Below are 25,416 nucleotides of genomic sequence, written 5' to 3'. Positions count from 1 at the left end.
AGCACCGCGGCCGCAGGACGGGAGCGGGAAGGCGCAGCGGACCGGGGAAGCCCCGGCCCCCGAGCCCAGGAGATGAGCAAGCCGGCCGGCAGCGACCTGATACCATCCGCCCGGCCCCGCAGCGCAGAGAGAACCGAGCGCGCAGCCGCGCGCCCGGGACAACGCCACACCCCCGCCACATGACCTGGGCCGGGCCAATCACAGCGCGCAGGTCCCGCCTTGGCGATTGGCCCGGGCCGGACACATGATTTCCGCCAGGCCAATCAGAGCGCACGCCACACGTAGGCCGTGGCCGGCTCGGGCAGCGGCGCGCGGAGGGCGGTGTCGGCGCGGAGGCCCGGGGGACGGCGCCCGTTGGGAGGGGTCCGGTGGGTGCTCCCAGGGCGCCGGATCACGGGGTCGCAACCGTTATGCGAATGCGCGTGCGTGCTCTGTACGGGTACGCGCACGTACGGAAGCGCTGGGTGCCCGCCGTGTGATTCCAGGCGTGGCCCGCCCACGAGGAAGCCGGTCGCGTGCAGGGTCCATTGCCGGGGAGGCGGTGCAGGGGGCTCTAGGACTCCGTCCTGCCGCAGGGCAGCTGTGCACAGCCCTTTGGCTGTGCGTAGTTTGCAACAACCGTTCTGGGGCTGGGGGCGCTGGAGAGCACTACGCCGTCGGAGGGAGGGTGGAGACGGGGTGGGGGGCAGAGACCCCAAACCCGGTGACGCGCTGGAGTAGCTGTCTCCACCGGAGGAGGCTGGTGCCCACCCCTCACCCGTGAAACCACAACTATATTAACTGTAGCAACTGAATTCCTTTAAGCTTTTATTCGTAGCAAGTGAATTCCTTGGTGACACCAGCTTTTTTCCCTATGATACTCTTGATAGGTAGTAGAAGAGCCAAACCTCAGATGAACTGTAACCCAGATGTATCCAGTGTAGCAAAAACCTGAGGCTACTATAAGGCACTGGACTGTAACCCAGAGGTCTGAATCCTCTGATAATAGTGCTTTATTGTGTGACTGTAAAAATCTTTTCCATGATGTAGTGTTTCTACATTAGACACGTCACTGGCTGTCAGTGACCCCTTATCTCGTCTTAATGTCTATTAATCTTTGAAGTAGCAAATACTTGTAATTGTTAAAAGGCAATAGACTGTAGCCCAGATGCCTGAATGCGTGGATAATGAGACCTTATATGGAAACTTGTGACGAGTTTTGTCAGCCCTACCCTATCTTGATTTATGTAACTGGGTAGTATCAAGACAACTTGTGACTGGTCCGGCTTGTATCCCCTTATCTTGTTTTACCAACCCTGAAGTCTGGTGCTCCTGAACCTAACCCCCTAATATTATAAATGAAGTGACATGAGTCATCTCGGAATTAACCACCTTGCACATTAGGCTAAGCCCACCTGCCTCTGTTGAATACTGTGAAGCTGTCTAGATTTATGCAGCTCACGGAGACAGAACTGAGGTTTTAACCTCCTGCTCTCCTTATGCTGTGCCCTGCAGTAAATGCTTTCTCTCTTTGAAATCCCGGTGTCTCAGAATCGGTTATTGAGCACATCAGGCAGTGAATCCGTGTTTTTGTGGAGGACCACTGTTGTGGCAGACCGCCTCAGGATCCAGTCCTTAGCTGGTGGCTACTGTCCGAAAGGGACATAAAAGTCCTCTATCCCAAGAATGGGGAGGGGTGGGGCAGGGCACGGGTTTTGATAAGGGAATTCAGATCCTGGGTTTTGGCTCTGAGGGCAGCTGTTGTTGGTTCAGCCTGCTCCAGAGAAAAACAGCCAGCAGTCTCTGATACAACCCTGTCCCTGGCAGGGGTGAAAGTTGGTGGTGGGAGGGGGGGGCAGTTCGAGACAGGATAACTTCTCAGGGAAGCAGGGAACAGTTTGCTGAAGGGTGGCTCTTCCCCAAGAACGGGGGAAGCACAGCTGAGCACTGATCTCAACTTTTGATTAGTAAATTCAGATTGCTGGGTCTCAGCTCTGATCTGAGGTTTTAACCTGCCCCAGGCAAAAGCAGCCAGGAGCCTCTGTTTCTACTCTGCCCCTGCAGGGTCTGAGTCTGTGAGAATTAAAGGCACAGTAGCACCTCTGGACTGTGGAGAACAGTTTGCTGAAGGGTGCCATCAGCTGGACAGGCCAGGAAAGCACAGATTTGAAGAGCCATCAAAGAGACATTTGGCATCCTTCTGGGTTTCCTGCCCAGGGCACTTTGGAACCAGCCTAGGCCCCTTTCTTGGGTCCCTGGCCCTGTTTTGACTGGGAAATATGACTTGGTAAAGTCTTCTCTGGGGTGACTTTCCTCCCAGAATTTGCCCTCCAGGGAAAAGCAGTTAGACAATGAAAGGAGGAGTTACACAGATAAGATAGGATTTTACAAATGAATATGATTGCTGAATCATTAAATTGATATATCTTTTAGTTTCCAGTATCTTAGAGCAGCTAGAAGTGAAAACCTAAAATTGTGGGGTTGTAACCCATGCCAAATTCTGAAATATGTTCTACAACTAATTGTGGTGCTGTGCTTTGAGATTTATTGCTTTTTTCCATATATATTGTTTTTCACACACGTAAAAGTCGATTGTGATGATAAAAAAATATTTATGCCTTCTAGCCTACTATATTCTAGAGCAGTTAGAAGAAATCTGAGAGGATCATATGGTAAACCATGACAAATTTAAGAGCTTTGAAAACTGTTTTTTTTTTATTTCTGTGCTTTGTATATATGTTATACAGCAAAAAAACTTAAGACAAAACAAAACAAAAAAACAGAACAGATCAACTTTTCCAGAGATGGAACAGAGGAAAGGAAGATTTTTCCTGGGAGTGAGACAACTGTATGAAGTGCAGTGTCAAAAGTTGTACCATATATCCAGGGTAAGAATCAGATGAAGGGCTGAAAAGAGCTGATTGGGTTTTTTGTTTGTTTTGTCTTGTTTGGCTATTCTAAAGGTCTAGAGTAAGTTGAGCCAGATGTCAGAGAAGTGCCTTAACACAAAGCCAATCAAAAATAAAACTTTGGGCAAGAGAAAACTGACCTCCAGAGTAAACTCATCAAGATAATCAGAAGCCTAGCCACCAGGAAAAAATTACAAGCCATACTAAGAAACAGGAAGATATGGCCCAATCAAAGGAAAAAAATTAAAACTTCAGAGGAGACCAACAAATTTTGGAACAACTAACCAAAGATGTTCAAACAAGTCTCCTAAATCAACTTAGGGAGGTGAAGGGAAATATGGCTACAGAAGTAAAGGATAATAAGACACTATGTGAGTATAAAGAAGAATTTTAAAGTATAAAAAGAAACATAAAAAATTATAGGAATGAAAGGCACAATAGAGATTAAAAGTACACTAGATCCTGGGTTTCGGCACAAACACAGGCAAAAAGGTACACTAGAGGCATACAACAACAGATCTGAACAGGCAGGAGAAAGAAGGGAGAAAGGAGTGGGAAAAATTGAGCAGGGACTCAAGGACTTGAAAGACAGCATGAAATGTGCAAACATGCACATCATGAGTGTCCCAGAAAGAGAAGAGAAGGGAAAAGGAGCAGAAAGAATATTTAAGCAAATAATGACAGAAAATTTCCCAACTCTTATGCAAGATATAAATATATATGTTCAAGAAGCACAGTGTACTCTGTTCTAGTTTGCTAGCTGCCAGAATGCAATATACCAGAAATGAATGGCTTTTAAAAAGGGGAATTTAGTGAGTTGCTAGTTTACAGTTCTAAGGCTGAGAAAATGTCCCAATTAAAACAAGTCTATAGAAATGTCCAATTAAAGGCATCCAGGGAAAGATACCTTGTTTGAAGAAGGCCGATGAAGTTCAGGGTTTCTCTCTCAAGTGAGAAGGCACATGGCAAACACAGTCAGGGCTTCTCTCTCAGCTGGAAGGGCACATGGCAAACTTGGCATCATCTGCTAGCTTACTCTCCTGGCTTCCTGTTTCATGAAGCTCTCCGGGAGGTGTTTTCCTTCTTTGTCTCCAAAGGTTGCTGGCTCGTGGACTCTCTGCATCTCATGGCTACATCATTCTGCTCTCTCTGAATCTCTCTCTCCAAAATGTTTCCTCTTCTACAGGACTCCAACAAACCAATCAAGACCCACCCAAATGGGTGGAGACATGTCGTACCTTAATCCAGTTTAACAACCACTCTTGACTAAATCCCATCATCCAGGGAGATGATCTCATTACAGTTTCAAACATAGAGTACTGAATAGGGATTATTCTACCTTTATGAAATGGGATTTATATTAAAACATGGCTTTTCTTAGGGGGCATACTTCCCTTCAAACCAGCACACAAGTCTATACAAATGTCCAATCAAAGGCATCCAGGGAAAGATAACTTGGTTCAAGAAGGCCAATGAAGTTCAGGGTTTCTCTCACAAGTGAGAAGGCACATGGCGAACACAGTCACAGTTTCTTGGCTGGAAGGGCACATGACGAGCACAGGTCATCTGCTAGCTTTCTCTCCTGGCTTCCTGTTTCATGAAGCTCCCCAGGAGGCATTTTCCTTCTTCATCTCCAAAGGTCGCTGGCTGTAGACTCTCTGCTTTGTGGTGCTGCAGCATTATCTGCTCTCTCCCAATCTCCTTCATTCTCCAAAATGTTTCCTCCTTTGTAGGACTCCAGAAACAATACTAAAATACTAAAGCAAAAGATGTTTATTTGTTACAAAATTTATACTTTGGTGCATTTTCCTAATATAACTTATGTAGATAGTTTGATTGAATGCCATAAGTACCTGGAATCTCAGGTAGGACATGGGATTTTGTTGGTTTGTCCAGGGTGATGCCCTGATGAATCCCAGAGTGATTCGATCAGTAAGTGGAAGAGTATCTGCAAAGCCCCCTTCGGGGAGTGGAGAGAAGGGGGAGAAATTCAACTTCCCCAAGTTGAATTCTTGGTGTTCTCGCAGGCAGTGTGGACAACCAAAGCTATAGGCAGAACCCCCGGTTTTGGGGTTTGTTCACATGAAACTTAACCCCACAAAGGATAGGTCAAGTCTGCTTAAAAATTTAGACCTAAGGGTCAGCCCCAAGAGAGCCTCTTTTGTTGCTCAGATGTGGCCCCTCTCTCCAGCCAACACAATGAGTAGTCTCACCACCCTACCCTTCTCTACGTGGGACATGACTCCCAGGGGTGTGGACCTTCCTGGCAACGTGGGACAGAAATCCTAGAATGAGTGGAGACTCAGCATCAAGGGATTGAGAAAAACCCTAGAATGAGCTGAGACTTAGCATCAAGGGATTGAGAAAACCTTCTTGATCAAAAGGGGGAAGAGGGAAATGAGACAAAGTGTCAATGGCTGAGAGATTCCAAACAGAGTCGAGAGGTTATCCTGGAGGTTATTCTTATGCATTGAATAGATATCACCTTGTTCTTCAAGATGTAATGGAGAGGCTGGAGGGAACTGCCTGAAAATGTAGAGCTGTGTTCCAATAGCCATGTCTCTTGAGGATGACTGAATAATGATACAGCTGTAACAATGTGACTGTGTGATTGTGAAAACCCTGTGTCTGATGCTCCTTTTATCTACCTTGTCAACAGACGAGTAGAACATATGGAATAAAAATAAATAATAGGGGGAACAAATGTTAAAATAAATTTAGTTTGAAATGCTAGTGATCAATGAAGGCAAGGGGTAAGGGGTACGATAGGTATAATCTTTTTTTTTTTTCTTTCCTGTGTTCGTTTTATTTCTTTTCTATGGTCTTTGTTTCTTTTTCTGAATTAATGCAAATGTTCTAAGAAATGATGAATATGCAACTAGGTGATGATATTGTGAAATACTGATTATGTATGTTGTTTTATTTTGTTTCTTATTTTTTTAATTAATAAATAAATTTTAAAAATAATAATAAAATAAAGACCCACCCAAATGGGTGGAGACGTGTTGTCACCTAATCCAGTTTAACAATCACTCTTGAGTAAATCACATCTCCAGGGAGATGATCTGATTAGTTTCAAACATACAGTATTGAATAGGGATTATTCTGCCTTTACAAAGTGGGATTTAGATTAAAACATGGCTTTTCTAGGGGACAGGCATCCTTTCAAATCAGCACATACTCCAACAGAATAAATCCTGGTAGACCTACTCCAAGACACATACTAATCAGAATGTTAAATGCCAAAGATAAGGAGAGATTCTAAAAGTAGCAAGAGAAAAGTAAAAGATCACATATAAGAGAACCACATAAGATTAGTGCCAATTTCTCATCAGAAACAATGGAGGTAAAAAGGTAGTAGTATTATATATCTAAGGTACTGAAAGAGAAAAACTGCCAGGCAAGAATTTTTTATCCAACAAAACTGTCATTCAAAAATGAGGGAGAGTTTTAAATCTCCACAGATAAACTAAGTCAGAGAGTACATAAAAAATGACCTGCCCTAAAAGAAATACTAAAGGGTATTCTGCAGGCTGAAAGGAAAAGACAGGAGAGAGAAGCCTGGAGTAAAGAGTAGAAATGAATATTATCAGTAAGGACAGCTAAAAGGGTAGAAAGAGAGACAAAAAGTAAATAAATAAATTATATGACATTAAAAAAGACAAAAATAAAATGGCTGAAGTAAGTTTGCCTTTAGTAGTAACACTGAATATTAATGGTTAAACTCCCCAATCAGGAGACACAGATTGACAGAATGGATGAAGAAAAAAAGTGTGATCCAACTATATGCTGTTTACAAGAGACTCATCTTAGACCCAAAGACACAAATAGTTTCAAAGTGAAAGATTGGAAAAAGATATTCCACACAAAATAGTAACCAAAAAAGAGCTAGGGTAGCAACATTAATATTTGTCAAAATACGCGAGGGTGCTTCAAAAGACATGAGAAAGACTGAAGGAAGAAATAGCTGTCTTTACAATAATCACTGGAGATTCAATACACCACTCTCATCAATAGAACATCTAGACAGAATCAATATGCAAACACAGGACTTTGATAAAATCATGGGTGAACAGAGTTAACAGACATTTACAGAATACTACACCCCAAAACAGGATATACATTCATCTCTTTTCCAGTGGGCTGGATCATTTCCCAGAATAAAGCATATATGTAGAGTCACTAAACAAGTCTCAATAAATTAAAAAATATTGAAATTATGAAAACACTTTTTCTGATCATAATGGAATGAAAGTGGAAATCAATAACAGGCAGAGAACTGGAAAATTCACAAATATATGGAAGTTAAGAAATTACAAGAGAAATTAGTAAACATCTCAAGAGAAATGAAAAGGAGAACACAGTATATCAAAATTTATGGGATGCAGTGAAGGCAGTGCTGAGAGGAAAATTTATGATCCTAAATGCCCACATTAAAAAAAAGAAGAGCTGGTGCGATGGTGGCGCAGCAGGTAGAGTTCTCGCCTGCCATGCCGGAGACCTAGGTTCAGTTCCTGGTGCCTGACCATGTTTAAAAAAAAAGCTGAAATCAAAGACAACTTCACACCTAGAGGAACTAGTAAAAGACCAGCAAACTAGTCCCAAAGCAAGTAAAAGCAAAGAAATAACAAGGATTAGAGCAGAAATAAATGAAATTGAGAATAGGAAAAAACATGGGAAGAATTAACAAAACCAAAATTTGGTTCTTTGAGAAGATCAATAAAATTGAAAAACCTTTAGCTCAACTTACAATGAAAAAAAGAGACAAGATGCAAACAGAATCAGAAGTGGGGGGGGGACATTACTGCTGACCCCACAGAAATAAAAAGCATCATTAAGAGATACTATGAAAAATTAGACAACTTAGATGAAATGGAAAAATTCCTAGTGTTCTAGTTTGCTAGCTGCTGGAATGCAATATACCAGAAACAGAATGGCTTTTAAAAAGGAGAATTTAATGAGTTGCTAGTTTACAGTTCTAAGGCCGAGAAAATGTCCCAATTAAAACAAGTCTAAAGAAATGTCCAATCAAAGGCATCTAGGGAAAGATACCTTGGTTCAAGCAGGCCGATGAAGTTCAGGGTTTCTCTCTCAAGTGAGAAGGCACATGGCGAACACAGTCAGGGCTTCTCTCTCAGCTGGAAGGGCACATGGTGAACACGGTGTCATATGCTGGCTTCCTCTCCTGGCTTCCTGTTTCATGAAGCTCCCCGGGAGGCATGTTCCTTCTTCATCTCCAAAGGTCGCTGGCTGGTGGACTCTGGTTCTCATGGCTATGTTGTTCTGCTCTGCTCTCTCTGAATCTCTCTCATTCTCCAGAATGTTTCCTCTTTTATAGGACTTCAGAAACTAATCAAGATCCACTCAAATGGGTGGAGACATGTCGTCCTCTAATCCAGCTTAACAGCCACTCTTGACTAAATCACATCAACCAGGAGATGATCTCATTACAGTTTCAAATATACAGTATTGAATAGGGATTATTCTACCTTTATGAAATGGGACTTATACTAAAACATGGCTTTTCTTGGGGGACATGCTTCCTTTCAAACCAGCACACCTAGAAAAACACACCCTACAATGACTCTAAAAGAAATAGAAGCTCTCAAGACACCAATCACAAGTAAAGAGATTGACTCAGTCATCAAGAACCTGCAAACAAAGAAAACCTGGGACCAGATGGCTTCACAGGCGAATTCTACCAAGAATTTCAAGAATTAATATCAGTTCTGCTCAAACTCTCAAAAAATTGAAGAGGAGGGAACAACATCTGTATTAGTTTGTTAAAGCTGCTGGAATGCAATATACCTGAAATATAATGGCTTTTATAAAGGGAATGTATTAGTTACAAGTTTACAGTTCTAAGGCTGTGAAAATGTCCAAATTAAGGCACCAAGAGGTTACCTTCACTCAAGAAAGGCTATGCTGTTGAGAACATCTCTGTCAGCTGCAAAGGCATGTGGCTGGCATTTCTTCCTACTTCTGATAACAGTAGTTTCCCCTTTAAGTGTCTGTGGACCCTCACGTAGCTCTTCCAGGACACAACTCTGGGTTCAGGCTTGCTTAGCATCTCATGGGAAGGCACATGGCGATGTCTGCTGGGTTCTACTCATGTCTAGGCATCTGCTCTCTCTGCTGGCACTCCAAACATCTCCAAACATCCGTGTCTCTGTCAGCTCTGAAGCAGCTGTTCTCCAAGCACCTGCATCAGCTCTGAGGTTTCTTCAAAATGCTTCCCCTTTTAAAGGACTCCAGTAAGCAAATCGAGACCCACCTTGAATAGGTGGAGTCACATCTCCATCTAGCCAAAATGCCACACCCACAATTGGGTGTGTCACATCTTCATGGAGATGAGCTAATCAAAAACCATAGCTGGGACTGTCACACTCCCCTGGAGATAATCTAATCAGAATGATTTCTTCCTTACAAAATTGAATTAGGATAAAAAGACAGTGGCTTTTCTGGGGTACACAACACTTTCAAATTAGCAAAAATACCTAACTCATTCTTTGAGGCCATCATCACCCTAGCAAAGCCAGATAAAGACACTATCAGAAAAGAAAGTGACCAATTTTTAAAATGAATATAGATGCAAAAATCCTTAACAAAATACTTGCAAATCAAACTGAAAGAATTATACATCCTGGTCAAGTGGGTTTTATCCCAGGTATGCAAGGGTGGTTTACCATAAGAAAATCAATTAATGTAATACACCACATAACAAACTGAAGGGGAAAAAACACTTGACCATTTTGATTAATGAAGAGAAGGTCTATGGCAAAATCCAGCATCCTTCTTGATAAAAACACTTTGAAAGATAGGAATAAAAGAAAATTTCTTCAACATGATAAAAGGCATATATGAAAAACCCACACCTAACATTGTACTCAATGGTGAAAGATTGAAAGCTTTCCCTCTAAATTTGGAATAAAACAAGAATGCCCACTGTCACCACTGCTATTCAACATTTTGCTAGCAGTTTTAGCTAGGGGAATTAGGCAAGAAAAATAATAAAAGGTATCCAGATTGGAAAAGAAGAAGCAAAACTTTCATCATTTGTCAATGGGGTGATCCTATATAGAAAAAGACCCCAAAAATCAACAACAAAGCTACTAGAACTTATAAACAAGTTCAGCAAAGTAGAGGGATACCAGATCAACATGCAGAAATCAGTAGTACATATTAAACTTCCCCATCTGGGGAATGCCTGATATGCTTACAAACAGTGGGGACAACCAATTCAATAGGCTGAGCCCTCGATCTTGGGATTCAACCCTATGAAACTTATTTCTGCAAAGAAGAAGCTAAGCCTACTTATAATTATGCCTAGGAGCTATCCTCAGAGAAACTCCTTCATTGCTCAGATGTGGCCTCTCTCTCTAAGCCAATTTGGTAGGTAAATTCACTGCCCTTCCCTCATGTAGGACATGGCTCCCAGGGGTGTAAATCTCCTTGGCAACATGGGACAAGGCTCCCGGGATGAGCCAGGACCCAGCATCCTTGACCAAAAGGGAGTGGAGAGAAATGAGACAAAGTTTCAGTGGCTGGGAGATTTCAAACACAGTTCAAAGGTTATCCTGGAGATTATTCTTATGCATTATATAGATATCACTTTTTAGTTTATGGTGTATCGGAGTGGCCAGAGGGAAGTACCTGAAACTGTTGAAATGTGTTCCACTAGCCTTGATTCTTGAAGATGACTGTATAATTATAAAGTTTTTGTTTGTTTGTTTGTTTGCATGGGCAGGCACTGGGAATTGAACCCTGATCTCCGGCATGGCAGGCAAGAACTCTGCCTGCTGAGCCACTGTCACACCACCCTGTATAGTTTTTATAATGTGATCATGTGATTGTGAAAAACTTGTGTCTGATGCTCCTTTTATCCAGGGTTTGGAAAGATGAGTAAAAAAATAACTAGCTCATACTTAAAGAAAAAGAATCAGTGGTATTTCTATACAATAATAATCAGTGATCTGAGGAGGAAATCAAGGAAAAAACTGATTTGCAATAACAACTAAAAGAATCAAATATCTAGGAGTAAATTAAACCAAGGAAGTAAAGAACTTGTACCTGGAAAACTACACAACATTGCCAAAAGAAATCAAAGAAGACCTAAATACATGGAAGGGCATTCCATGCGCATGGATTGAAAGACAAAATATCATTACGATGTCAATTCTACCCAAACTCATTTACAGATTCAACACATTCCCAGTCAAAATTCCCACAGCCTACTTTACGGAAATGGAAAAGCCAATTTTCAAATTTATCTGGGAGGATAAGGGGCCCACAATAGCCCCAAACCTCTTGAAATAGAAGAACAGAGTTGGGGGTCTTACCCTTCCTGCCTTTAAAGCACGCCCCAGAGCACCTGCGGTTAAAACAGCGCGGCGAGGCCAGGCCACGGCGGCTCAGCAGGCAAGGAGGACTGCCCGCCATGCCAGAGCACCCGGGTTCGATGCCCGTGCCTGCAAACAAAAAGGAAAAACAGCATGGTGATGGCCTAGAAATAGGCATATTGACCAGTGGAATAAAATTGAGAGTTCAGAAGCAGACCTGCAGTTCTATTGCCAATTGATTTTTTTTCCTTTTTATGCAATTTTATTGGGATATATTCACATACCATATAATCATCCAAAATGTACAACCAATGGCCCACAGTATCAACATATACTTGTGCGTTCATTTCCAGAATCAATTTTTGAACATTTTCGTTACTCAAAAAAATTCAAATAAGAACAAAAATTTAAAAAAATATTCAAAACATCTCATACCCCCATCTCCCCATTATTTATTTATTTATTGTCTTCATTTTCTTACTTATCTGTCCATACACTGGATAGAGGGTGTGTGTCAGTCACAAGGTTTTCACAATCACATAGGCACACCGTGAAAGCTCTATATAGTTTTATAATCATCCCCAAGAATCAAGGCTCCTGGATTACAGTTCAATAGTTTCAGGTATTCCCTTCCAGCTATTCTAACACACTGAAAACTAAAGAGGTATGTCTATATAATGCATAAGAATAGCCTCCAGAATGCCCTCCCATCTCTATTTGACATCTGTCAGCCACTGAAACTTCTTTTGTTTCATTTCTCTCCCCCCTTTTGGTCAGGGAGACTTTTTCAATCCCGTGATGTGGGGTCCCAGCTCCACCCGGAAGAACTGTGCCACGTTGCCAGGGAGATTTACATCACTGGGAGTCATGTCCCACGTAGGACATTGTCAATCCTTAATTCTTGAGAATATGAGGAATTTTCCAGGTGGGGAAGTTTAATATTTCCACTTTTCCCCAGTCCCTCAAGGGGACTTTGCAAATACTTTTTCTCTTTTGCCCAGGTTACTCTGGGATGTATCGGGGCATCACACTAATCTGTACAAACCAACAAGATTTCACTCGCTATTCAAGGTTCCATGTAATTATGGTGTTTGAATAAACTGACCAAATAAATTAGATAGTGTGCTACAGAAAATACAAACTTTGCACCAAATAAACATCTCTTCTTTTGGTCTCACACGTAAGTTAGAGTATTCAAATACACTCAATATCATCCTTTACCCTTTAGTCTGATTTACCTTAGCCTACCCAGATTGCCTTCATTCATATCTCTAATTGAAGTCTGATCTCTCTTTCAGCTTTTTAAACAGTTTCCATGGAGATGAGTCTCCACCCATTCAAGGTGAGTCTTAATCCGTTTACTGGAGTCCTTTAAGAGGGAACCATTCTGGAAAAAATTAAAAGTTGGAGGATAAAACGTAGGACTGTATAACACAGGGCACCCTATTAGGTGATGGAGTATAGTTAGTGGTGCAAATAATAAGCATGTTCTGTCGTGAATTACAACAAATATACGATACTAATGCAAGGGGTGAATAACAGGTATATAAGAAAAAACATATAAAACCTAATTAAACTATGGACAATAGTAAATACCATTTTAATAATGTTTCATCAATTATAACAAATGTAACTACTATTTGAAACATAGTACAGTTAATGGGGTGCAGGGGTGGTTCAGTGGTAGAATGCTCACCTTCCATGCAGGAGACTCAGATTCGATTCCCGGGCCATGCACCCCCCCAAATCAAAAAAGCACAGTTATGGGCGGGCCATGGTGGCTCAGTGGCAGAGTTCTCACCTGCTGTGCCAGAGACCTGGGTTTGATTCCCGGTGCCTGCCCGTGCCAAAAAAAAAAAAGCACAGTTACGGAAACATGTTATTGACGATTGTAACAAATGTGCCACAGCAGTGCAGGGTGCTGGCGGTGAGGTGGGGGATGGGAATCCTGTATCTGATGCAGGATCTTCCTGAAATTTACAGCTTCTCTAACAGGAAAAGGCAAAAGAGAAACCCTTCTCATCAGCCTCTGTGCCCTTCCCGCTGGGTCTCCCTGCTTTGACCTGCCGGGCAGGCTAGGGTCGGGCGGGTGAGTGGTTGGCACAAATGGGGGCACTTAGGTCTAGGACGCCCCAGGGACCTTCCCAGGGCACGTGTTTCTCTGCCTTACGTCTCTCCACACTTGCTAGTTATCTATTGGTCCATATTTGGAAATAGTTCCGTTTGTGTGTTTCTTAAACCACCACACGTCAATGTCTTTGGTTTTCACCATTTCCCACAGTTTTGCCACGATGCAGTGGGCCTTCTCTCTGGGCTACTCAGCAAACCCTAGCTCTGCACTATGTTGTCTTACTTGGGGCTGGGGGCTTGCAGCTGCCCAGGCCCTCCTGTGTCCCCTCACAGCAGGGCAGGGGTGTGGCGTCCTGCCTGCCTCAGTGGGCCTGGGGCGCGGGGTCAAGGCCCGTGCACCCCTCACTCCCAGCACGGGCTCAGCGTCAGTGAGAGCGAAGTCGCTCAGTTCTTCCAGGCAGGCGTCACCCATTCCTGCGCCACTCTCATCCCCTCGCAACCCTCCAAAAGCGTTCCAGGTGCTTGCATTTTTGTTTTTTCCTCTCCAGAGATGATTTTAAGACCCATTCTTATCAAAATTGTTAGTAAGCCAGGAACAACGGGGAAGATCCTTACCTCACTGTGATGACAATCAGGAACCTAAGGCAAACATCTTCCTTTTTTATGTTTTCCACTTATTAAACTAGGGTTTTTGTGTGTGTGTGTGTGTGTGTGTATATGTTATTAGTTGTTATTTGCATTAGTTTGTTGAAGCTGCCAGAATACAATAAACCAGAAATGGGTTGGCTTTTGTAAAGGGAATTTATTAAGTTGCAAGTTTACAGTACTAAGTCCATAAAAATGTCCAAACTTAGGCATCCATAAAAATGTACCTTGACTCAAGAAAGGGCCGAGGACGTTCAGGGAGTCTCGGTTAGCTGGGAAGGCACTGGGCCACATCTGCTAACTTTCTCTCCTCTGGCTTCTCATTTCAAAGGGCCTCCCTCGGGGCATTTTCCTTCTGTATCTCCAGAGGTCTCGGGCCAAAGGTCTCTGGCTCAGAAGCTTTATCCAAAATGGTTCCCTCTTAAAGGGTTCCAGTAAGCCACCGCCCCTTGAATGGGTGGAGACACAACTCCATGGAAACCATCTAATCAAAAGTCACCACCACAACTTTGGGTGGGTCACATCTCCATGGAAACAACTTAATCAAAAGAATTCCCTCCCCCCCAGCAATATTGAAACAGGATTAAAGAACATAGCTTTTCTGGGGTGCACAACAGTTTCAACCTGGCACACAGAGGTCGGTTTACAGAAAAAATCATGCAGAAAACATCGAGTTGCCAGGGATCTTGCATTGCTGTGATACATCTGTTACAACTGATGAAAGACTGTTATTATAAGTGTACTGTTCCCTGTAGTCCATGGCTAATAAACTTTTTACTTTAGAATAGTTACAGAATGACAGAAAACCCGTGAAGCTAGGGCACAGCTCTCTTACCCCACACCCAGTTTCCCTGACTGGGAGCATCTTCCCTTAATTAGTTCAGGTTCCATCTGTCCCAGTTGGCGAGCTGGTGCTGAGACACTAAGACTGCCCAAAGCCCACTCTTCGTTCATATTTTCCCATGTTCCCCCCACCCTGCTTCTGCCCAGGACCCTGTCCCTGGGACGTGTCCCAGGACACAGAACTCAGGTCTCTCTGCTCCTCGTGCCGCTGCCGTTTCTCAGGCTTCCCTTGCTTTTAATTTTTTAAAAAATTGTTTTTGTTTATATTTATTTAATGGACATTTATGTTACTTGTTCTTCCTTTTTTTAAAAAAAAAATTTATTGAGAAATACCCACACATGTACAGTCCAACCATATTATGCAATCAACGGCTCATAATATCATCACATAGTTGTGTATTCTTCACCAGGATCATTTTTAGATCATTTGCATCTCTCCAGGAAAAGAAAGAAAAAAAAAACTCAGACATCCAATATCCCTTATCCCACCCTTTCATTGATTGGCAGTATTTCAATCTACCCAATTTTTACCCTTTATCCCCCCTATTATTTATTTATGTTTTATCCTTTTTCCTTTTTCCCACTCATCAGTCCATACTGTAGATAAAAGGTGCATCAGACACAAGGCTTTCACAATCACAGTCACACTATAAAAGTCCTATCGTTATACAATCATTTTCAAGAATCAAGGTCGCTGGAACACAGCTCTGCAGTTTCAGGTACTTGCCTCCAGCCACTCCAATACACCATAAACTAAAAAGGGGATATCCTCGACTCTTAAATTTCTCTGCTACAGAGACTTTATTTTATCTCACTTCTCTCTTTCCCCTTTTGGTCAAGAAGGCTTTCTCCATCCCTTGCTGCCGGGTCCTGGCTACTTCCCTTGCGTGTGAATGACCTTGGTGGATTGGAGGGGGGTGGGGGTGAGGGGGTGGAAAGACGGGTTGTAAAATATCCCTTTATTGGGATTCGTCTGATTTTTTCCTCACGATTTCCTCGGGTTGAAGGCTTTGGGGAGACTTGGAGGGAGAGTGTCCCTTTACCGCCTCCTCTCGGGAGCCCACACTGCCATTGGGGCTCGTCCTGCCTATGTGGACCCTGGCACCTGCTGGGGCCGCATTCGGGTGGGTCCCTGGAGAGGTCTGCTCTCCAGCCTGTCCCCGCAATCCCTGCACCCAGTCACATTAAGGAGGGGTTTGTGAACTGCCTCCCTGGGGGCCGAGTCTCTCCTACCCCGTGTGGAACTGCATGGCCTGGAGAATTGTCCCTGCTGCCCTGCTCATTTATGTACAGTATGAACGGTGGGTCCTGATTCCACGCTTCAGATTATTATTCAATACTACTTTATTTTTATCCCTCAAATTGTTCCAGCTTTGCGCCCCCCCGCTTTGAGGTACCCCATTATTGAGGGTTGTTGCTTTTTATGTGCCTATGTGTTTTGGGTTTTTTGAGCACTTCCTTACACTCTGGCACTTGTAAGAGGCTCCTGGCTCAGCTTACATATCTCCCACCCCAGCCCTAGCCTCAGGCTTCTCTCTAAGGAGCGTTGGTTCCTATTATTGGAGAATTACTGGGGAACAGACCAAGGCCAGGCGCCGGCTGTATGCAAGCTGCAGAACCGGGAAACACGTGGGTGTGCACTGATCTGGGTCTGCACGCATCTCTGGAAACCTTTCTATATGGATCCACCTGCAGCAGCATTAAGCGAATCCAAAATTCATGACGATGGCTCCAACATAACCCAGTTACCACACGGATGATTCTGGGTTTTCCCCTGATTGTCTGTAACCTCCTGGCCCACGGTGAGAACCCTGGCTCCCACAGCCACTGCCCATCCACACGAACGTTCACTCACAGAGTAAACGTACAGGGCTTGCAGAATCATCAACTTGTACTGACTCAGTCTGCTAAAGCTGCCGGAATGCAATCCACCAGAAATGAGTTGGCTTCTAACCACGGGGATTTATTAAGTTACAAATTATGTTTCTAAGGCCATGAAAATGTCCACATTAAGGCGTCAACAAGAGCATCCCTGCTGGGAGGAAAGGCCACTGGCGTCCAAGGTTCGTCCACAGGAGGGCACGCGGTGGTGGCGGTGCTGGCCCTTTTCCCCCAGGGTTCAGCTCCTAGTTTTGGTGGCTTTCTCGCTCAGCTCCGGTGGTCCCTTCTTCGCATCTTCAGGGCATTTCTCTCTCTGCCTCCTTCACTTGGTTTCATCTCTCTGCTCTCTGAGTTTCATCTGCCTTTTATCCTCTCCCAGGGAGCTCCAGCAAGGGGTTAAGACGCACCTTGCATTGGGTGGGCCACGTCTCCATGGAAACCATCTAATCAAAAGGCCCCACCCACAGTAGTTCTGCACCCATGAGAGTGGATTAAAAATGGGCAGACCATGGTGGCTCAGCAGGCAGAGTTCCCACTTGCCATACCGGAGACCCGGGTTCGATTCCTGGTAGCTGCCCATGCAGAAAAAAAAAAAGATTGGATTAAAAGAACATGGCTTTCCTGGAATGAGCTGAGACTCAGCATCAAGGGATTGAGAAAACCCCTAGAATGAGCTGAGACTCAGGATTAGGGGATTGAGAAAAACTTCTTGACCAAAAGGGGGAAGAGTGAAATGACACAAAATAAAGTGTCGATGGCTGAGAGATTCCCAACAGAGTTGAGAGGCTACCCTGGAAGTTATTCTTACGCATTAAATAGATATCACCTTGTTAGTCAAGTTGTAATGGAGAGGCTGGAGGGAACTGCCTGAAAATATAAAGCTGTGTTCCAGTAGCCATGTTTCTTGAAGATGATTGAATAATGATATAGCTTTCACAATGTGACTGTGTGATTGCGAAAACCTTGTGTCTGATGCTCCTTTTATCTACCTTATCAATAGACAAGTAAAACATATGGAATAAAAATAAATAATAGAGGGAACAAATGTTAAAATGAATTTAGATTAAAATGCTAGTGATCAATGAAAGGGAGGGGTGAGGGGTATGGTATGTATGAATTTTTTTCTGTTGCCTTTTTATTTCTTTTTCTGAATTGATGCAAATATTTCAAGGAATGATCATAATGATGAACAATGCAACTATTGATGATATTGTGAATTATTGATTAATACGGAGAACAGAATGATCAAAAGTTAAAGTTTGTGTTTGGTGTTTTTTGGTATCTTAAAAAATAATAATAATAATAAAAATTTAAAAAAAAGAAGAAGAACATGGCTTTTCTGGGGTACATGATAGCTCAAACCAGCACTTGTGCCCTTGTCGGAAGCCACTTCATCAAGTGGAGGTGGGTGCGGATGTGCAGTTCATTTGGTCTCGGTCTCACCGTCTCCACTCACTCCCAAAGTTTTTCAGGTCAGCACCCTTTCCCCACCCCTTCGTTAGGCTGTTCTATACATTTGTAATGCAGCTAGATTATTTTGTCATACTCTGTATTCCATCGCCCAATCTACAAATAATTTTTACATTTGCGTACGTTGAGGTTCGCGCTTTCTGCTGTAAAGTTTTACGGATTTTGACAAACGCAGTGCCCAGTGTCCTACAGAGGAGCTGCTCTAGAGAGTAGTTTCACCCTCCTAAAAACAAACCAACCAACTAACCCAGAGCCTTAGCTGTTCAGTCCCCACAGCTGCGAATCTCTGGCAACTACTGATCTGTGTGCTGTCTCCACAGTGGTGCCTTTTCCAGAACGTCGTGTAAATGAGGTCACAAACGTGTAGCTTTTTCATCCTGGCTTCTTTCACTTAGCAATATGCATGAAGATTCATCCTGTCTTTGAACAGCTTTTTGTCCTTTTATTCCACTGTAAAATGGGTGCATCCCAGTTTGCACATTTGCCCACCAAGCAAAGTATCTTGGTTGCTTCCAGTTTGGGGTAGTCACAAATAAGCTGCCACAAACATCCTCATGCAGATTTTTGCGTGGCCGTGTTTCCCACTCAGCTGAGCAAATACCGGGAGTGGTTGGCTCGTGAGTCTGGGGCTGAGTGAACCCCAGCAGTGACCCCGTGGGCTTGGGCACCTTTCCCCTGTGCAGGAAACCCTCTTCCCTTTTGATTGGGCTAAGAGGTTTATACTCTGACGGCTGTCCTATCCCTTCAGTGCTTTCCTGTCTCTCTCCTAAGCTCACCATATGGCTCTTCTCTAGCTTAGTGATGGGATGAATTGCATTGATATTGTCTGATATTAAACAGGAAACTGAGGGAACCATGGGGTCTACTTCTCATATATAATTGCCTCATTACCTAAGTATTATTTCAGATTTTTTTGCATCCAAGTTTCTACACGACATAGGCCTATAATCGTCTCCTTTTGTTTGTCCTTGTCTGGCTTTGACTCCAAATTTCCCAAGCTTCATAAAATGAGCTGGACACACCCCACGGGCTTGGGAACATTTTGTCCGAGACAAGAACTGAGCCATCCCTTGAAGCCCCTGCAGGCGGGTGGGACTGGCTGGGCGGGGGAGGGGCGGGCGCCAAGGCTGTTTCTTGATCTTTTCCTGCTCTTTAGTTTCTTCTTCCCCTTCTCTGTCATTTTATACTTTTCCAAGAATTTGTCGATTTCATCTAGGCTTTCGATTTTTATCAGTTTCTAAGTGTTCCTAATTCTCTTATTATTATTTCACACTTACGCAATGCTTTCAGAAAGGTAAAAGGCCGCAGCACAGCAGGAGCTGACAGCTGAGTGGTTCACAAAGTTGAGACCATCCCCTAAGGCCCTTCCTCATCCACCAGGATGCAGAGATCCAGACCAGGAACAACGTGGGCCTGGAGATGGTCTCATCCCAGGGGTCCTTTCCCTTTTGGTCAAGGAGCCAAGCCAGGCTGCACCCTCCCCCCCCCCACCCCGCCCCCAAGAACAGAAACGGGGATGAGCTAGCAGAAAACGGGCGCAAACTATCCATTTGTACATTTTCTATGAACAATGCTGACAAACTGGCCCAGGTGCCCTCTGCCACACTCCCCCAGGCATGTTCTAGACCTTAACTCAGAAATGCAGAGATTGCGGGATACTATGTTTCCTCCCATCCTGCAGATAGTACAAGGTTGCAACACCCAGCCATGACCCCTGGACTTGGAAAAAGTGTATCATCGCTGTATGATACACTTCTGCTTCTCAGTAGTAATGCACATTTGTGGTGGATTTCAGTCATTCGTGACTGCTGGGCATTCTGAACATTCTAAATCAAAAAACAAACAAAAAACAACTTTCAAACTTACATGGCAGTTACAAAAATAATACAAATCCCATACAAAGAACTCCAACATTCTTCTATCTTCCCACATCATGATCCACCAATTGTAAGATTTTGTCACATTTTCTGCATCATTCTATTTAACCCTCACTCCATTGATCTATCTCTCTGTCCATCTATTTATCTATCCATTTCCTGAACACCTGAGTGTTCACATTCCTTGGACACGTAACCCTGCTGTGTACATCTCCTTCAAACAAGGATTTTCACTTATGTAACCACCTTACCGGCTGCTTCAAGTTCAAGAAATACAGCATTGATGTAAAGCACACAGTCTATTTCTCAAGTTTTTCTTATGTCCCAATAATGTCCTTTGAGCCATTTCTCCTCCCTTGCTAGAGCCCATCCAGGATCAGGCACTGCACTGAATTGCCATTATCTCTTTAGTTGTTCCTTTTTTCTTTCTTTTATATTGTGGGAACATAAAACTTTCCCATCTCCAACCCCCCAAGCACAGCACACAATGGGATTCATCACATTCCTGATTTTGCGGTGCCCTCACCACCCTCCGTTACCAAACCTTTTCCATCTCCCTGAGCAAAAACCCTGCACCCAGCCTGCACTGCCTCCCCATCGCCGCCAGTGGCCCCTGCTCCCACCCCTTCGTGGCCTTCAGGGAGAGAGTGTGGGGTGGGGGGACAGAGCCACGGGCAGTCCCACATGTGGACGTGCCCCGCCTGGGCCCACCGTCGGGGGCCGAGGACTGCCTTCCTGGTGGAGGCACCTTCAAGGCCATGCCAGCTACCAACCGGCCCGTTGTTGGGAAAGCCAGGGTGAGAATGCATCCCAGGCCACCGGGAGGACACCCAGGTGGGACCCCAGAGCTGGCGCTGATGGGGGACTCCTGGCCCACACCGCAGACCGGAACCCATTCGTGCTGCCCCGGCCTCCCCCTGCCCCATGCCCAGCCCCCCATGGTATGTACAGCTGATGCAGGTGCCCCTTGCAGCTCTGGGTGTTCCCACCTGGTTGAGTCCCAGCCCCTCCACCCTGGCTACAGAGACGGGTGGAGAACGGCAGGATGCCCACCCTGCCAGGGGCCACCTCAGGGAAGAGAGCACCCAGCATCCAATTCAGAAAGTGCCGAGACGACGTCCAGAAGGGAGCTGAGGAGGGTTGCAGGCCAGCACCCTGGGACACACAGACCCTGCAGGCTCTGGACATGGCAGATGCCTTCCACCGGACAAGAAGCTGGCCAGGGGTCCCAGGATGGGTCCAAGGCTGACCCACTAATGAGAGACACAGTACCGGGCTCTGCTGGCACCAGAGCTGGGAAACTGGGGACCCCCAGGATTCAAGGCCTGAGCCATGGTCAGCAGCCCCTCGCCTGGAGGCTCCAGGCCGGGTCAGGGGAGGTCCGGATGTCCGGAGACAGGAGCAGAGCCCCTCACCCCGCAGGTCCCCCGCTCAGGACTAACCAGCAGGTTGGAAGCTGCCTTCAGCAGACGCGGCCCTCACCTGAACCCTTGCACTGGTGCCCCGGCCCAGGTGGGCACAGTGGGGGTCCTCTGGCCCCCCCCAGCTTGGCCTCCAGCCCTAGGGGGGCACAGGCTGCAGGGCAGCACACATCCCTTGACTGACCTAGGCAAGCAAGTGGTGATAGATGGATTTCTGCTGCCTGAGCAGTGGCTGCTAGGCAAAGGCAGGGCTGACAGGGCCCTCAGCTTGCTCAGAGACAGGCATGTCCACCTTGGTACTCATGACTCGCGGGACTGCCCTTCTCAGTAGGGACCGTCCTGTGAGCCTAGGATATCTGGCAGCACCTGTGACCCCAAAACACTGGATGCCAGGAGCACTCCTGCCTGGCGGTCACAACGGCCAAGGCTGCCCCAGACACTGGCAGGTGCCCCAGGTGGGGACAGCCAGTGGGGCTGAGGGGCTGATTGGTAATTAAAAAAAAATCCTCAATAGCCACATGTGGCTGGCGGCCACCGTGCTGGGCTGCAGGGCTCTAGAGGGTGGAGGATGGGGGTGCAGACTCACTTCCACTGCCCTCCTAGTGTGGGTTCAGGGCACACACCTCTGCCCAGCTACTCAGAGGGAGTGTAGGGGGTGCACGGCCAGGGCCTGCAGGCTGTGGCTCCCATGTGGCCTCTGCTGAACCCCGGCCTCCCATAATGCCCCACCCCCTGCAATCCCAGTCCCCGCAACCCCCGCCCCCTGCAACCCAGCCCCCCAGCAACCCCAGCCATCGCAACCCCAGCCTGCAACCCAGCCTTCTCTCAGTTCTCCCTGGTCAGCAGCTGGGTGCTAGCAAGGCCCTGCCGCATGCACAAACGCACATGCACACACTTGTGTGTATGCACATACACATGCACATATGCATGCACACGGATGTGCACACACACACACTGCCTTTCAGCCTGGAGATCTTTCAGGTCCCACCCCAGGCCTCCAGACTGGCTCCCCATCCCCTTGCACAGATCTCGGGGAGGGTCACTGCCCCGTGCACGCCCCACCCCACAGCCGGCTCCAGTTGGCAGCTGCCCATATGAAGCATGGTCTGCTTGTCCGGCCTCACACAGCCCTCCCCGTCGCACTCCCCCTGAGGGCCCAGCCCTAAGCCTGGAGAACGAGGGTGGGCTTTGACAACAAATGGTCTCCCCGGTGTCTCCAGGGGGCAGGGAAGAGGGAGCTGGGGAGGGGAGAGAAGGGGCTTGGGGGGGACAGCTGCCCACCCTCCTGCTGGAGCACTGAGGAGACCCCAGAATTCGACCCAGCCGCATCTCGGGGCACCCATGGAGGTGGGGTCTGGCAGCTCCGCTCAAAAGGCAGAGACACACCCCGTCCTCATCACCCATGGGGACAAGGCCAGCCCCCAGGCTGCGGGGACACCCATCCCACGGGCCTTCCCTCCCGCTCCGGCCTCCCACCCAGGCCGCCAGCTCCTGTTACCTGGGCTGCACGCCAGGAGCAACTCAGGGGCTGTGCCCCCCAACCCCTCCAGCGCCCATGGTGCTCCCGGACCTGGCTGTGTCAGGAAGGAGGACTGGAGAGCTCCATTGTCTGCTGGGGCAGCTGCCCCCGGATTGGGGAGAAGGTGGTGTGGCCACCGGGCCCAGGAGGGACCTGAGTGCCACAGTCCAAGAGAGGGGGCAGGCGAGGGGGGGCCGAGGGCAGGAGTGCGGCTCAAGGGCCACCGTGTTGGGGGTCCCAAGAGGGAGCCGGGGAGGGTGTCGGGAGCTGGGTTCAGAGCTGTCGTCTGGGACGTGCGCCCACTAGCTGCATCGTCCCTCGGTCGGGCGCCCCTGCCCCTCCAGGACCGGGCAGGGGGTGGGCCTCAAAGGCCCCGAACACTGGAGACCAGACACCCAAACAGATACACGTTCCACAGCTGCAGTCTTACTCACGGTTGTTCACAACTGCCGATGGTGGAAACCGCTCGAGTGCCCATAGGTAAAGGAGGGATAGAAAATGCGGCCCGTGCACACAATACCACTCAGCGGGAGAAGGGACCCACTCGACAGCAAGGATGAGCCTTGCAAACATGAAACAACCTAGAGAGGAAAGGACAGGTACTGTAAATTGCACTTATGTGAACTATCTAGAAAGAGCAAACCCACGGGGAACAGATTAGAGGTTACCAGGAGCAGGGAGGGGACTTGGAGGTTAATGTTTAACGGGTGCAGTTTCACTTGGGGCAATGGAAACGTTCTGGTAATGGATGGGGGTTATTGTTGTACAACACTGTAAATGCAATTGATGTCACTAAATCGAATACTTAAATGGCAATATTCACGTTACATATGTCACCACAATTAAAAATTTAACGAGGACACCCTGGGCAGGGTGCAAGGGGCCTGGCCTGGCCTGAGGTGGCCCTGGGGGGCCTGGGAGGGAGTTTTGGGAGGAAAGTCACAGGCCAGAAATGGCCCCCAGGGCAGGAGGGGCAGGTAAGCCGTGCTGGGGCTGAGACACTGGAAGGCCACCCCGGTTGTCAGGGCAAGGTCTGCCCTTGTAGTTTGGAGCTGGGTGTCCGTCCTCCTCAAGGCCTACTGTGCTGCCCGGTGTGGGCGTCCCTTGGGCCTCCGTGCCTGAGAAGTTGGCAGGGCCAGGCCCAGCACTGCTAACACAGTGCTTCTGCAGTGGGTGATCGGGGCTGGCTTGCTGGGTCACACAGGGCAATAGCAGAGTGGGCTGACCAACCGAGCTCCAGAGCCTGCTCCTGTTTTCCAGCAGCGTCAACAAATAGAACAAGGAGAGGGTGTGGGCATAGAGTGAGCTTGGGTTCCAGAGAGAAGCCCCTGCTCAAGGCCTCCAAGCAGACCTCCCATGCCGGGGTGAGATGCTGGGGAGCAGCTGTCTCCAGCAAAGCCCTGCGAGTCCTGGGGCTGGAAGGGTGTTTCCTCACAGGACAGCAGGGCCCCGGTGGGTCTTGCGTGTGGGGACACGGAGCCGAGGCCCCTGGACCAGGCCCTGGTGGGCAGCTGCCCCTCCCAGGTCTCTCCCACGCTCCCTTGTCAAGGCAACCCCCACATAGGTTGAGTTTCCTGATCAGTTAGGAGAACAAAGTGGAACACCGCAGAGCCCTGGAGCTGAATGTGGCCGGAGGCCCTGGGAGGCCTGGCTACTTGCAGAGAGTGGACCCCAGGCCACCTTATGGTGCCGGCTGAGCAGGTGGCCTTCCCTGGAGGAGCTGCACACTGTTCATCCAACAGACAAGCCAGGCCTGAATTCTCCCAGCAAAGTTCTCTTTACTGGTTTGGCAGCCTTGTCCCTGGATTCCCCATGAGGCTGGCTGCGAGCACCCGGCCTCAGCTGGACCCTTGTGCGCTTGGCTGGGCCACTTAACCCTGGGGAACGACGCCTGCCTCATGCCACAGGATTTCCAGGAGGGGTGCAGAAGCTGGCAATGCAGACGCCGCCCCCCCCCCCCCCCCCCCCGCGCTGAGGGGCCTGGCTGTGACCTTGTGCAGAGAGCCCGGTGGGTTTGGGTACAAACAAACCTTATTCTGCTTTGCACGAACATTCAGACCCCACCCAGATTAGAAACATGCCGACATCGCTCCAGGCCCACTTTCCATTTCAGAGCCCTCTTAGCTTGGACCTGCCACCCTTGCACGGTGACAAAGCGCCAGCCCAGCGCTGGCCTCGCCGCCATACGTCCACCCCAGAATCCTGGGCCCTCTCCCTCGGCCTTCTCTCTGGGTGACCCCTGAGGCGCCCGGCCGTGGCGGGTGGTTCTCCTGCACAGATCTGGGGGGCCTCGGGGCGCAGGTCCTCAAGGCCCATCTCTCTGGCTCCGAGGGAGCCTTTCCAAGTGTGCGCCCCACGCCCATCTACCGGGGGCCGAGGAGGCTTTCCCCGCGCAAGCGCTTGGGGCCGGCCGGGGGGCGAGGGCGGGACGGGCGGGGTGAGGCCCTTAAGGGTCGCGAGGAG

The 25,416-nt window shown here is 47.2% G+C and overlaps 1 long non-coding RNA gene across 1 annotated transcript; it reads right to left on the bottom strand.

Annotated features, from left to right (window-relative positions):
* Positions 1 to 19,694: 19,694 nt before the first annotated feature.
* LOC143686136 (uncharacterized) lies at positions 19,695 to 25,362 on the bottom strand. The gene is made up of 3 exons (XR_013176923.1): positions 24,984 to 25,362; positions 23,388 to 23,534; positions 19,695 to 19,962 (listed from the first exon to the last, which is right to left on the bottom strand). It is a non-coding gene; the product is annotated as an uncharacterized LOC143686136 (long non-coding RNA).
* Between the last annotated feature and the right edge of the window lie 54 nt (positions 25,363 to 25,416).

The sequence above is a fragment of the Tamandua tetradactyla genome, chromosome 6, assembly GCF_023851605.1.
Source record: "Tamandua tetradactyla isolate mTamTet1 chromosome 6, mTamTet1.pri, whole genome shotgun sequence".
In the NCBI taxonomy this organism is placed as follows: Eukaryota; Metazoa; Chordata; class Mammalia; order Pilosa; family Myrmecophagidae; genus Tamandua; species Tamandua tetradactyla.
This window is presented reverse-complemented; position numbering and strand designations above follow the sequence as displayed.